General features: G+C 38.7%; 1 long non-coding RNA gene across 2 annotated transcripts; it reads right to left on the minus strand.

Annotated features, from left to right (window-relative positions):
- Positions 1 to 2,216: 2,216 nt before the first annotated feature.
- On the minus strand, positions 2,217 to 12,893 carry LOC143527440 (uncharacterized). Of its 2 annotated transcripts, XR_013134125.1 has the most exons (4): positions 12,603 to 12,893; positions 10,053 to 10,108; positions 3,121 to 3,230; positions 2,217 to 2,666 (listed from the first exon to the last, which is right to left on the minus strand). It is a non-coding gene; the product is annotated as an uncharacterized LOC143527440 (long non-coding RNA). The 2 variants fall into 2 exon arrangements; XR_013134124.1 differs by having other exon boundaries at positions 2,217 to 3,230.
- Between the last annotated feature and the right edge of the window lie 335 nt (positions 12,894 to 13,228).

The following is a 13,228-nucleotide window of genomic DNA, read 5'->3' on the forward strand; positions in this document are numbered from 1 at the left end:
TGTTTTTACTCAGGAAGCTGCGGAGTTTCGTTGTTAGTCAACATGTACTTGAAATGGTTTACAGGAGCCTGGGTGAAAGTCTACTATCATTTAACATAGCTGCCTGGTTCGGTAACCTGAGTGTAAAGAATAAAAACAAGCTCTCAAAAATTATAAAAATTGCTGGGAAGGTTATTGGTAAGGTGCAGACTCCCCTGTGTCATATATTTGACAGGGCTGTGCTTAGAAAGGCTAAAGGTATAAGCAGAGATAGCTCACACCCACTGCACTCAGAGTTTCAGTTACTTCCATCTGGCCGTCGATTTAGGGTGCCAAAGGCAAGCCGGAACATATATAAAAACTCTTTTGTACCTCATGCTGTGCTGGCATTGAATGCCAACTGATTGTGTCTGGGTAGATTGCTCTTGATGTATTGTGATTGTATTTTTATTTATTGTGATTTTACTTTTATTGATATATGGTTATTGTTTCCTTAGTTGGTTGTACTATCTGATTATCGCGGTTGGTAGGATCCTAGTAACTGTTGCACTGTATTGTGTGTGCCCCCCCCCCCCGGTACGTTGTTATTTGTACATTTCTTGAGAACCAAAGGCAAATTTCCACTTCGGTGGACAATAAAGTAAAAGTAAAGTCTTATATGGTCTAAAACAGCTTTTTATTTTATTCTATTCATTATATTATCATCCAATCATCCTTCCATCCTCCAATTGGAAACCTCTAATATAACTCAATCAGCTGTATAGATAGAACAACTAAAAATGCTATACCAATTCAACTGTATATATGCTAAACATGCTGTTATATGGATTAAAACAGCTTATTTTCTTCTATTCATTGTTTTTTAATCCCTTCATCCCTTCATCCTCCTATTGGAAACCACCGATATAACTCCATCAGATGTATAGATAGAACAACTAAAAATGCTACACCACTTCAGCTGTATATATGCTTTACATGTTGTTATATGATCTAAAACAGCTTTTTATTTCCTTCTATTCATTCTTTTTTCATCCCTTCATCCCCCCATCCTGCCATTGGAAACCACTGATTTAACTCCATCATATGTATAGATAGAACAACTAAATCTACTGTAATGATTCAACTGTAAATATGATAAATATGCAGTTATATGGTCTTATATGGTCTAAAACAGCCTTTTATTTTCTTCTATTCATTGTTTTTTCATCCCTTCATCCCTCTATCCCCCATAGGATTACATTGATTTTCAAGATATAGTGATCAAACTTGGATAAATGACTCAAGAGCTGATACCTAGCAGTGCACTGAAGAGCGTATTGATGCCATTTGTCTATCCTCCCATTCTATCATTTCATTCATCCCTCCATCCTCCTTTAAGAATCCATTGATTTACAAAATCTCTTAATTTTCAAGATAAAGTCAATAAACTTGGTGAAATGACTCAAGAGCTGATTCCTAGCCCTGCACTGAATATCATATTAATGCCATTTGTTTATCATCCCCTTCTATCATTTCATTCATCCCTTCATCCTCCGATTGGAAACCACTGATATAACTCTATCAGATGTATCGATAGAACAACTAAACATGGTATACCAATTCAACTGTATATATGCTTTACATGTTGTTATGGTCTAAAACAGCTTATTTTCTTCAATTCATTCTTTTTTCATCCCTTCATCCCTCCATACTCACAGAGGAATGCATTGCTTTTACAAACCCCTAAATTTCAAGATACAGTGATCAAACTTGATGAAATGACTCAACAGCTGATCCGCAGCCCTGCACTGAATATCATATTGATGCCATTTCTCTATCCTCCCCTTCTATCATTTCATTCATCCCACCATCCTCCCATAGAAACACTTTGATTTTATAAATCCCTTCATTTTCAAGGTGCAGTGATCAAAACTTGGAAAATGACACACTAGCTGATCCCTAGCATTACAGTCCATCATATTGATTCAGTTTGCCCATCCCACCATCCTCCCATTTTCATGTTACAATAATCAATCTTGGTGACATGACTCAATATTTTATCTCTATCACAAGAACTCTATTCCCCATTCATCCATTTCATCCCTCCATCCTCTCACATCAAACCACTGATTTATAATTCACTTTATTTTCAAGTTATTTCCATCATACGTGTTGAAGTTACATCCAGAAAATGTAGATGCCAAGCACAAAATTGAATTTCATTGTGATGGCTTTTTAATCAAATCAATAAAATTTATTCATATAGTACTCTTTACAACAGTTGTTGTCACTAAGTAGCTTTACAAGTGTCCGAGTCCAAGCCCCCAGTGAGCAAGCCAAGGGCGACAGTGGCAAGGAAAAACTCCCTAAGGGCATGAGGAAGAAACCTTGAGAGGAACCAAGACTCAGGGGGGGGAACCCATCCTCTTCTGGCTGACGCCGGTCACCATGACAACAATAATTGGACAGATACATAAACAAAGAAGTTATGCGTCTCTAAACAATTCTTATTCTTAAGAGTCCTAGATGTCTTGATTGTCAGTAATAGTAGTCCAGGGTTGTGGAAATAGTCATAGCAGGGGAGAATTCATGGTGGTGAGAGGGGCCAGGGCAGTATGTTGATGCTTCATCCATAGCTGGTTAGGCAGAAGGTGGCTGGCCCAGGGTGGATAGCAGCAAAAGCTCGTCTCTCCTCGTCGCAGGAATTTCTCAGGTAGGAGGGCAGCCGTTTGGACAGAGAAAATAGGCACAATTAGTTCTGTATGGGATTGTATGTGGGACAGAGATAATGTAAACATTTTTGGAGTGTGGCAGAAACTCCAGCATTAAATTATTACAACCTAACTAAAGGGGCAGAACCTGAAGGTAACAGACTTGGGAGCATCCCGAGACATTGACATCTTATCCACTACACTGTCAACAAACTTGAGTGATCATGTACAGTGACAGGATGACAGCAACTATTCAATATTACATTGTGTATTACAAAATTAGTAGCTACTCTTTTTGTGTTTTCTGTCAGGATGCAGTCCTGGTAATGTGTCGAAGTTGTTGCCACCAGCTGAAACTGGATAAAGTCTTAGACACCTAATACTTTGTTCACAGCTGCACACAAACATGCATACACACACACACACACACACACACAAAAAAAACACTTACATATTCTTGTGGCACTGCGCGTAGTGGCAACTTGGGATGTACTGCTGGAATAGCAGCTTCCTCTTGAATCCCCATCCTGTGAGGAGTTTGCACATGTTCCCTGACAGAAACTGCATAAAATTGAGACATTTACATCTGGACACTCCAGTTTCATCCCAAATTGCAATGGTGTGCATGGTTTGGCATATCGAAATGTTCCAAAGTACAAATGTTTCTGCTCATAATTTACTGTATATGATTTACAGCCGTTTCTCACAAAACCTTTGAATTTTATAACTTGAGTATTCAAATATTCAGATTACATATTGACTAAGGTTTAAAGGATATCACAATACAACATGCATATTTAGAATTTACAGGATGAGCCTGGACATCATTTTTAACATATATGGCAACACCACCACCACCACTGTTGTTCAGATGAATGTAGGTTGAGTAAGACACATGTCTGTTGCGCTTGTAAATTTGGTATCCATTCAGCTGAAGACTATCAGCAACAAATGAACCAGACATGTGAGTCTCAGTGAGGCACAGAATGTCAGCTAGGAGAAGCTCATGATGACTCCTAATATCTTCAATGTGACTTTGTAGGCCCTCTGTATTGTGATGCACCACTTTTAGTAATGAATTCAGATTTGATTCTCTTACAATGTGCAAAAGTGGCTGGATATGATGGTCAGCGTTTGGCATGTTGTCCAGTGAAGCACTTATTTCAGGATCACAAAAAATCTTCTTTTCATCAAAGTCAATAATGTACAATCCACTGAGTGAAATGGTTCTGCTTAGTGCAACATATGCCATGCCAGGTTCAAATAGTTTTTTAGAGACACAACTGCACAGTGAGTTGTCATTCCTTGCACTTTATGAACAGTGCATGCAAAAGCCAACTTTAGAGGAAATTGTCTTCGCACTGCTTCCTTTTTTTAAGTGGTTCCTCTGTTCTCTCAATATAAACAATATCATTGGGGGCACCAGGCACTTTGTTGCGGTGTTTCTGTCCTGCATCAACATTATCCAGTTTAAGACCAATCATATGAACAAATGGAACAGTGTCACATGACTGCATGATTACCTTCACCACTTTGCCAAATGAACCATTGACCAGTCCATCTTCAACATCAATGTTTCTGATCAACATCACTCGAGCACCAATTGCAACTTGCAGTGTATCATTAAGATCACATTTGTCTCCTTTTAATGTAGTACTTTGCCTTTGCATCTTACCAGATCTAGGATCTTTTTTATAATCCTCTGCATCTATGTTTATAATATCAGAAAAGCGTGAGAGTAAAGTTGCTGAGTTATGACCATCAACTTCTTTATTTGTTGCAAATATATGCAGTTCATCGGGGGGGCACTCTTCAGGTGATTTAACAACCTGTTCCAGCATACACCGGTTAGCATTAGACAGTGCTTCATACTTGCTTTTCACTCTCAGCCTATTAAGCAGCTCAGCAAATGCAATATCATCTTTTTGACGCATTATTTCTGTCAGTGTTATAATCTTAAAATGATCTCTCCAGAAATCCAGGACATGTTCTTCATATACACACAGCGGTTTGGCCCTTCCTAGTGGAGGCAACTGCTGAAAGTCTCCGACTGTAATCACTGAAACATTGCCAAAAGGTTTGGTGTTCCCTTTAATCTGTTGCAGTCTCCAGTTCACATAGGCAAAGAGTGGCTTTGAAACCATTGATATTTCATCAATAATCATGATTTGCACATTATTAAAGTTTGCTCTCATTTCATCTAGACTATTTCCAAGTCCTTGATATGGGGGCTTCAAGCTTCTTGGAAGTTTGAACAGATGCAGTGTCTTTCCATTAATATTATAACTTGCACAACCTGTAAAAGCACTGTGGGTTTTGATATGTCTGTCTCTTCACTTAGGCGGGGCAGTTTACGTAATAATTGTGTTGCTTCTGCATAAATTGATTTAATAAGGTGACTCTTTCCTGTACCTGCTGTTCCTGAGACATAGAAAAGAAACTGAGGTGGATTTTCACCAAAAACACATCTTTTGCACCAATCACGAACAGCATAGAATACAGCCGCCTGTGTTTCATTTAAACTCTGGTACATTTTTCTAATACGTAAAGGATTCATCTGTGGATCTTCCATCAATGGCATAGCTGTGCTGTTACCACAAGCAGATGTGGAATATTCAGGAACATCATCTTGTTCACTTACAACATTCGGATCTGTGGGTTCACGCTCGAAAATAGTGTCCAAACGGATCTGTTCATTTGCTGGTCCAGGCATCTTCAATAGGACCATTTTGTTCAAAATCGTCAATTGCTTGGTCAATAGCCTCACTGTTCTTTTCATACTTTGCTCTGTTCTCATTTACAATGGTGTAAACACGGTGAAGTGTATCTGAGCCCTTCAGTTTTACAGAGGCAAAGCCATAAAAGGATTCATAATTCTGGTATCGTGTTGACTTAAGTTGTGTGATTTTTCGGTATGGTAAGTATAACTTCAGCAATGTTCCATAGAACTTTTCTGGATGTTTTTGTCTGGGAGAATCGAGCAAATCGAATGATGGCAGGTTTTCCCCTAGTACGCTTTTGTATGTGCCCCATGTTGTTCTGTAATGACAAAACATTTTTGCCTTTTTTCTGCCCTCCATAAACAATTCTATACTCACTAGCAAATTCTGCCATGCACATGTTTTCAAATTCAAGAGTGTTTGGCCTGGACATGTACTTGTCAGTCAGTCCAACCATCCACACATCCTCATCATCAGGGTCTTTGTTTTGCAGATATCTCAGTGGTAAACTCATCCGTACAGCATTGTCATCAGTTGGTATGAAAACAACAGCACGAGATGATGATTTGAGCTTCAAACTGCAAGTTCGTGCAACTGCCTCCTGGGCACTGACCTCTCTGTTTTTGGCGTAGGCATGCATGATCTGTTTCATGGTTTCACTTTCAGATGTGCTGTTACATGCATCTGTCATCACTCGCTTTAGATAATCACTCAATTCATGTTCAGCTTTTGAAATGTATGACAGTATGTACATTATACAGGTATATGGATTCAGTATGAATTGGATGTCCATGTTGGCGTTCCAGGCTCTTAACAACAGAGGATTGTAGCCATTTACCCAGCAGTCTTTTGGTGCTCGTTCCATTATGATCTGACTGGATGTAGAAAGAGACTCGACACTTCTCTTATATTCCTGGTAAGACATATTGACCTTTTCAAGCAGTTCTGTGATGCTTTCAAACTGTTGATTTGTGTCATTCAACAGATCCCACACATTCTGTAGATTAGGTTTAGCCTGTGCTTGTTCATTTATTTCTGTATTTTCCTCATCAGAATCTGTGTCAAGGGATGGTGGTCTGGGACATGTAATCATTGTTCTTGCCATAGGTGGTTTAGGAAATCCAAACCTGCAGTGCTTATTATTTTTTTTGCATGATTTAGAGTGATTTTGACTGTGTGTTTGTACTTCAGTTACTATTCTGTTCAACTCTTGGTCTGTGTTTGGGTCTGGCAACTTGCATGATATGTGTTTGTCAATGAAATCACATACAACTTGATCTGGATCATCTTCAAATTCTGGTGCATCTTTCACCCAAAACAGGCAGTGAATGTGTGGAGAACCTCGCTGTTGAAATTCTACACAGTAGAAATAGTCAACCACTTCACCAATGGGCTGTGAAGAAGACATAATGAGGTTCATGAGCCCTTCTACACATTTCTCAAACATTCTCATGGCAGTAACTGGATTGCTACGTAATATTTCACACTTCTCTGACCAGTCCAATGCTGGAAAGTCTACAGTTTCACATTGTTGTGCTTTAATTGCTGTTATTACCTCTGGCCATCTCATCTCTGCTGCACTGAATGTACAAAAGAATGTGGGAGTTCCCAGTTGTCTGAGCATAGCAAACAGATCTCTGAGTGTTTTTTGCCAAGGTGTACCTCTTAGAGGCTGCAGGTGTACCTCTTAGAGGCTGCATGAATCTGGTCCCCTCATTGGTTTGTATAAGTTTATCTAATTCAGTTTTGTTCTGTAAAAGTGAACTGTTGATTCTATGTCCATCACACGTCATAGTTTTTGATTTTCTCAGTTGAATGGACATGCTTGAACAGGCTAAATGCATTTCAGTCACAAACTGGGCAAAGAAAATGTAGTTTGTATCTCTGGCAAAACGATTATCAACAGCAAACAGTCTTGCATTAAAATACCTGCTGGGTGATAGAGCAGTTTGCCTGTGAAGTTCATCAAATGTGTTATTACCATCAGGAAATTGTACTGGAAATGCCATAGCTTCCAATCTCGGAACTTTGAATATGCTTATAGGACTGTTTCTTTCTGCTGGAGCAATACAGAATATTCCATCATTGAATGACAGGGGCTGTTGCCCAAGATCTGGTGGTTGAAGGCATGTGTCTAAAGCTAAACCCATGGGCTGCTCTGAAGTATTTTGTGTGGACTCATGGTCATTCAACTGCACATTTTCAGGCTGTTGTGCGTCATTGTCGTTTTCGGTCTCCATCTCATCATCATTTGAACAGTTTGCAAAAGAATTAATTGTTTCCTCAGAATTTAGAACAATGTTTCTGTATTCAGAATGAATTTCTCTTAATTTAATTAAAGCAGACATAACTTTATGCATATTGATAGTTTGAAACTGGTAGTGACCCTGAAAACACAGTCGTCTTTTCAGTTTTACTGTGAGTAACTGTGATTCATCTCTTGGCCTGGGCAAAACATTTACTGTAGTTTCAACATCTGAAGCAACTGATACAACAGCACCCTTTATAGCTTTCTGTTGACCTTTTGGAAGGGTTATTATTTTGGCAAAAGGTATGTATTTTGCTATAATATGCCTTTCTAAGATATTCAAATCACACAGTTCTGGTGGGATGGGAGTAAGCTTTAATTTATTAGCTACAGCAATGGCAGGCATTTTTCCTTTCATCAAATTTTCATGGCAACTATGGCAGATCCACTCATTTCTCCTCTCCTCATTCACACAATCATCAAGACAATCTGCAGAGCACGTGTGAATGTATGTTCCTGTTAAACAGGCTGAAACCACTGCAGGGTCTTTTTGATAACGTCCACGATCACATAGCCGAACTTGATCAGAAAACAAAGCCCTGTGACAAACTGTGCAAACAAATGTTGGGCCCCTTTTAGTCATAGCAGCAAAATTGGACAGTGCATTCACAACTTGAGGATTCTGTTGTTCAATGGAATGTTGATTTTGACTTTGTAATCTCCACATCCGTAACTGATTAATGTGTCTGTACCTCTGTACAATGTGTTGAACACATCGTGTCTTCTGAAATCTCTTCAATTTAGAACTTTTATTTTTAGAGCGAACTGAAGAGCTTTCCTTGTGACGGGATCTGAAACTATTGTCACTATGATATAATCTATTCATTTTTTGTTTAATTTGTCCATAATAATTCACATCATTTTTGCACTTATTTGTAAAGTAGCATTTTTTTCTTTGTCTGAACACTGGATCTTTCCAGTATCTATTAGTCATGTAATGTTTATGCCATTCTCTGTACATTTCATTGCTCTTGTAGTTACGGACCACATACTGTTTCTGCTTGTCTCTGTATGCTTCACTGTTCTTGTAGTTACTGACCACATACTTTTTTTGCTTGTCTCTGTATGCTTCACTGTTCTTGTAGTTACTGACCACATACTTTTTCTGCTTGTCTCTGTATGCTTCACTGTTCTTGTAATTACTGACCACATACTTTTTCTGCTTGTCTCTGTATGCTTCACTGTTCTTGTAGTTTCTGACCACATACTTTTTCTGCTTGTCTCTGTATGCTTCACTGTTTTTATAATTACTCACAATGTGTTGTTTCTTTTTTTCTCTGTAGTTTATATTTATACAGTATTTACGTCTGCGTTGTTGATTTTTCATTTTTCTAATCTCAGAATCATCTGCACTTAAGCACTTTAAGTGACCTTCTCGGTTGGGCATTTTGTTTAGATGTTTTACTTGTTTGTGAAATATTCTTGTTTTCTTCACAGTTAGATTTAGTTTGGAAATAGATTCTCTTATATGCTTTTCTTCTTCGTTCTCTGTTCATTTTTTCCAACCTGGATTGAACATTTGAAACTGGCTCATTCTTTTCAGTTACACTGTAATCAGTATTATATAATGCTTCGCTATGGTTGACATTGTTTTCATAAGAGATAGGTGGAATTTCAGGTATCTCAGGCTCTGTTGTCTCTGGTGCACTGTTGACTGTGTCAGAATGCTGATCATGATTGTTAATGGGTATTTCTGCAGTCAGAAAAAAGACAGGAAGAAGTTCGTACTGCTCCTGATCACTGCTGCCTTCATGCAATTGTAGCAGTATTTGTGTCAAGTCCTCTAATGTGTAAAATGTCAACATTACAGCTGTACCCGTGCCACACCTAGGTCGTAGGACTTCAGGTGTTCTGCCATGGGAATCAAAAAATCCAAATCTCCCCGCACGGTCTCTAAATACAGCAATGCATTCTGCACTTACAATCAGTAGTGCATCAGTTACATCTCCACTAAGACAATGAAGCATAGTCTCCAGATTACTGTATTCCTCCATTCCTGGTAAGGGATTATCTCTCAAAAACCCGACCCTTGGTTCATGTTTAATGACATTGTAGCAGCATGAGTCTGTCTCAATAATAGTTGGTAGCTCCTCAAAAGTCAGAAAGTCACTTACAAATCTGCCTTCATTCAGTAATGCAAGTTTGACTGCAGTGTATAGAAGATCACCCTTCATTAAAATGTTATCAAGATCCTGGCTGTTTAAGGCATTATGTTCATTATGTACAGCTAGGAATGTAAGGGCATTACAAGTACACTGTTTTCCAACAGAGAATTCTGAATAACGTACATCACCTTGAGAGTGGGACGCTTGAACAACTAACACGCGGGATTGTAGTAATCATTTGGGTACTTACAGAGAGGTCTTGACTTGCCTTTTTCACTTCACGCTGCTTGAGATCTCTTGCTTTTTCTTCCCATTGTATACAGACAGAGAAATTCAACAAAATGTATCAATGTGACAGATAATTGTATCAGTATAGAATATAATAATAGGGAGTGATAGGCCAACAGACAGCACACCAATGCGTTACTCAGACTGGTTGTTCAACAACAGGCTCTCTTCAGGTTGGTCTGCAATGATTCACTTGGTCAGGTGAGAAACAGGGCCTCTTTGGGCAGCTCACAAACAGGGCCTCTTTGGGCAGCTCACAAACAGCCTCTTGGCAGTAACAGGGAGTATCACACAATCAGGGCACTTCAGGAGTGCAGTTACGGGGCACTTCAGGAGTGCAGTTACGGGGCACTCTGGGAGTGCAGTTACGGGGCACTCTGGGAGTGCAGTTACGGGCACTCTGGGAGTGCAGTTACGGGGCGCTCTGGGAGTGCAGTTACGGGGCGCTCTGGGAGTGCAGTTACGGGGCGCTCTGGGAGTGCAGTTACGGGGCGCTCTGGGAGTGCAGTTACGGGGCGCTCTGGGAGTGCAGTTACGGAGCGCTCTGGGAGTGCAGGGACGAAGCACTCTGGGAGCGCTGTAACACGGTACTGCAGGAGTGCTGTGATGCGGCACTGCAGCACTTATAGTGTGCGGTAACTGAGCACTTCAGGGAGAGCAGTAACACATGCAAAGTATCTTGTGGGGACAGAAAAAAAGATATAAGATTATTATTACTGTATATGTCTTTATATTAGCTTTTTTACTTGAATGTTACTCACCGTATTACTCTCTAGAAGATTAAGCCACAAATGATTTTTCACTGACTGATTCTGTATGCAAAACAAACATGCACCCATATCTACACCTCATACATGCAGACGCAAATAACCCTAACATTTTTGAAGTTTAAATTTAATTTTACGTAATGAAGAACAAATAAAAATAAAATTGATTGTAACACTTTTTTGCCCAAAACTTTCATTTTTGTACAGGGTCTGTGATGACGTAATTCCATGGTCAAATTCAGGTGTAACACCGGGTCACGTTAACGTTTGCTGTTTTAGACATCTTTATCGATACAAGTAGCGGATGTGTGTGAAAAGTAAACTGAAGTATAACTATTAACCCTCTGATGCATAGTGTTCACTACAGTGGACAGCTGTTTAAATGTCATTTTCTCCTATGGTGAAAGGTTTCTATGGTGAAATTGCACATCAGCATTTAGAATGCTCTCTACTGCCACCCTCTATTTAGGTGTATTCAGTGGTTAGTTGTTGTAACTACAAGTAAACCTCCTCTGAATCCAAGATGGCTGACAGACAGCCACACTTGTTGAACACTGCTGAAATATCTTGCCAATCCTTCTGTTCTAGGAGAACCACAGAGCTAAAAAAATATATGGTGACATACAGGAGTATCTAAGTAACAATATTATTCTTTTTGTTTTGAAAAAAATATTTCAAATAAGTAGGAAATTGTGATTAACAATGTGTCCAACAAAGTGGACGTCATGCATTACTAGGTATATTTCTATCATAAGTCATGTAAATGATTCATCTTTTCATTATGGTTGCAATTCAATTTATTTTGAGTATACCTACAAGTTAGTTTTTAAAAATATACATTTTTGTCATGATTAGTTGTTTGTTAGTGAAATTATAATTTTGTCATTTTTAGACCACAAGTGCAGCAAAGAATAGGGAAAGCTATAGAATAGTGCAGGAAGTTTCCTTCGACTCCAGTAATGATGACTAGTGACAACAGTGATGATGAGTGAGTGGCTGCCACAGAACAACAGAGATGAGGATGCTGACAATCAAGATGAGGGACAGGATGATGGGGGACAGGATGATGATGCATAACAATGAAATTAATGCTCATGGATTTATGATAAAATTAAATTTGATGCATTCTTTCATTAAGTTTATACAGTTTTATTTTGAGTGCTTAAGCGCATGTAGTCCACTGTGGTCGACATGTCTAACTTCCTGAAAAAATGAAATTTTTGGAAAAAAGGTTTTTGTTTTTTTCATGCTCTATAAAGTGTAAAAACACATAAAAAATTGACTCAGTATTTCATAATTCATGCATCAGAGGGTTAATGCATACTCCAATAAACATATTTAAAACAAAATGTAATTTATCTATGATTATTTCAAAAGGTTTTACTTTCTGCACAGCTACCAAAACATTAGCCAGACAATAAGAAATGCGACATTGCTCAAGTATTTGCATCCAAGTTTAGCCAACAGGCAGCTGCTTGAAGGAAGCATATTAGCCAGTTAATGCTCCTGACTAGCCAGTTAGGTTTTAGCTTAAACGTTTTAAAGCTGATATAGCTAGTTGTGTGTATACATATCGAATAACGTTTTAAATCTTTAAAACGCCGTTGCGCGACAGCGAATTTTTAACTCAGGTAACGTTAGCACAAAGCTAACCTAGCTGGGTAAATAAGCTAACTTTAGTGTATTACGAAGGTATATGTATACTAATACTTTGTTTTACAATATTCACAATTACATTAACTTACATGAATAAATGACAATTCTCCAAACGCTGACCGACTGAACCAACAATAAACTCCACTTCTCTCTCTCGTCGCATAAGCACAAAGACAGTTTGACTTCTCTCTCTCCTCGCCCAAGCAAACAGAAGACAGCTAAATTCTAAGAACTCAAGTTTGGGTTGTTGCGATGGATGACATCATTCGCCCAACAACGGACTACAAAATCGGCCAATCAGCACACTGTACATTCTCCCTTCTCTACCAATCTTAGCAAGGAAGCGAGACTCGTTAGACACCGCAGTCTGCAGAAGTGACGCAGTGACAGTAGTACATTAAACATCTAACAGTACCTTGATAATAAACTGACCACTGATAGACTCAGTCTAACTTTAATTAAAGAAATGCTACAATGGTGACTGACGGACAGATTTTCACAGTTATAGTATTAAAAATGGCTAAACTGAATATAGTGTCATTGTTATTATAAATGTATTTGTGAGCTATTTGGCCATGGAGTATCTGACTGTTAAACATAGTCTGGGTTACTTTATACAGCTCCAAATTAGTGTTTCTTCATGGAGTCAGATCATGAATCTGCTTAGCAAGACGTTTCAGAATTTTTAAAGCAACTATTCATATTGGATGCCTGT

The sequence above is a fragment of the Brachyhypopomus gauderio genome, chromosome 1 (genome assembly GCF_052324685.1).
Source record: "Brachyhypopomus gauderio isolate BG-103 chromosome 1, BGAUD_0.2, whole genome shotgun sequence".
Lineage (NCBI taxonomy): Eukaryota > Metazoa > Chordata > Actinopteri > Gymnotiformes > Hypopomidae > Brachyhypopomus > Brachyhypopomus gauderio.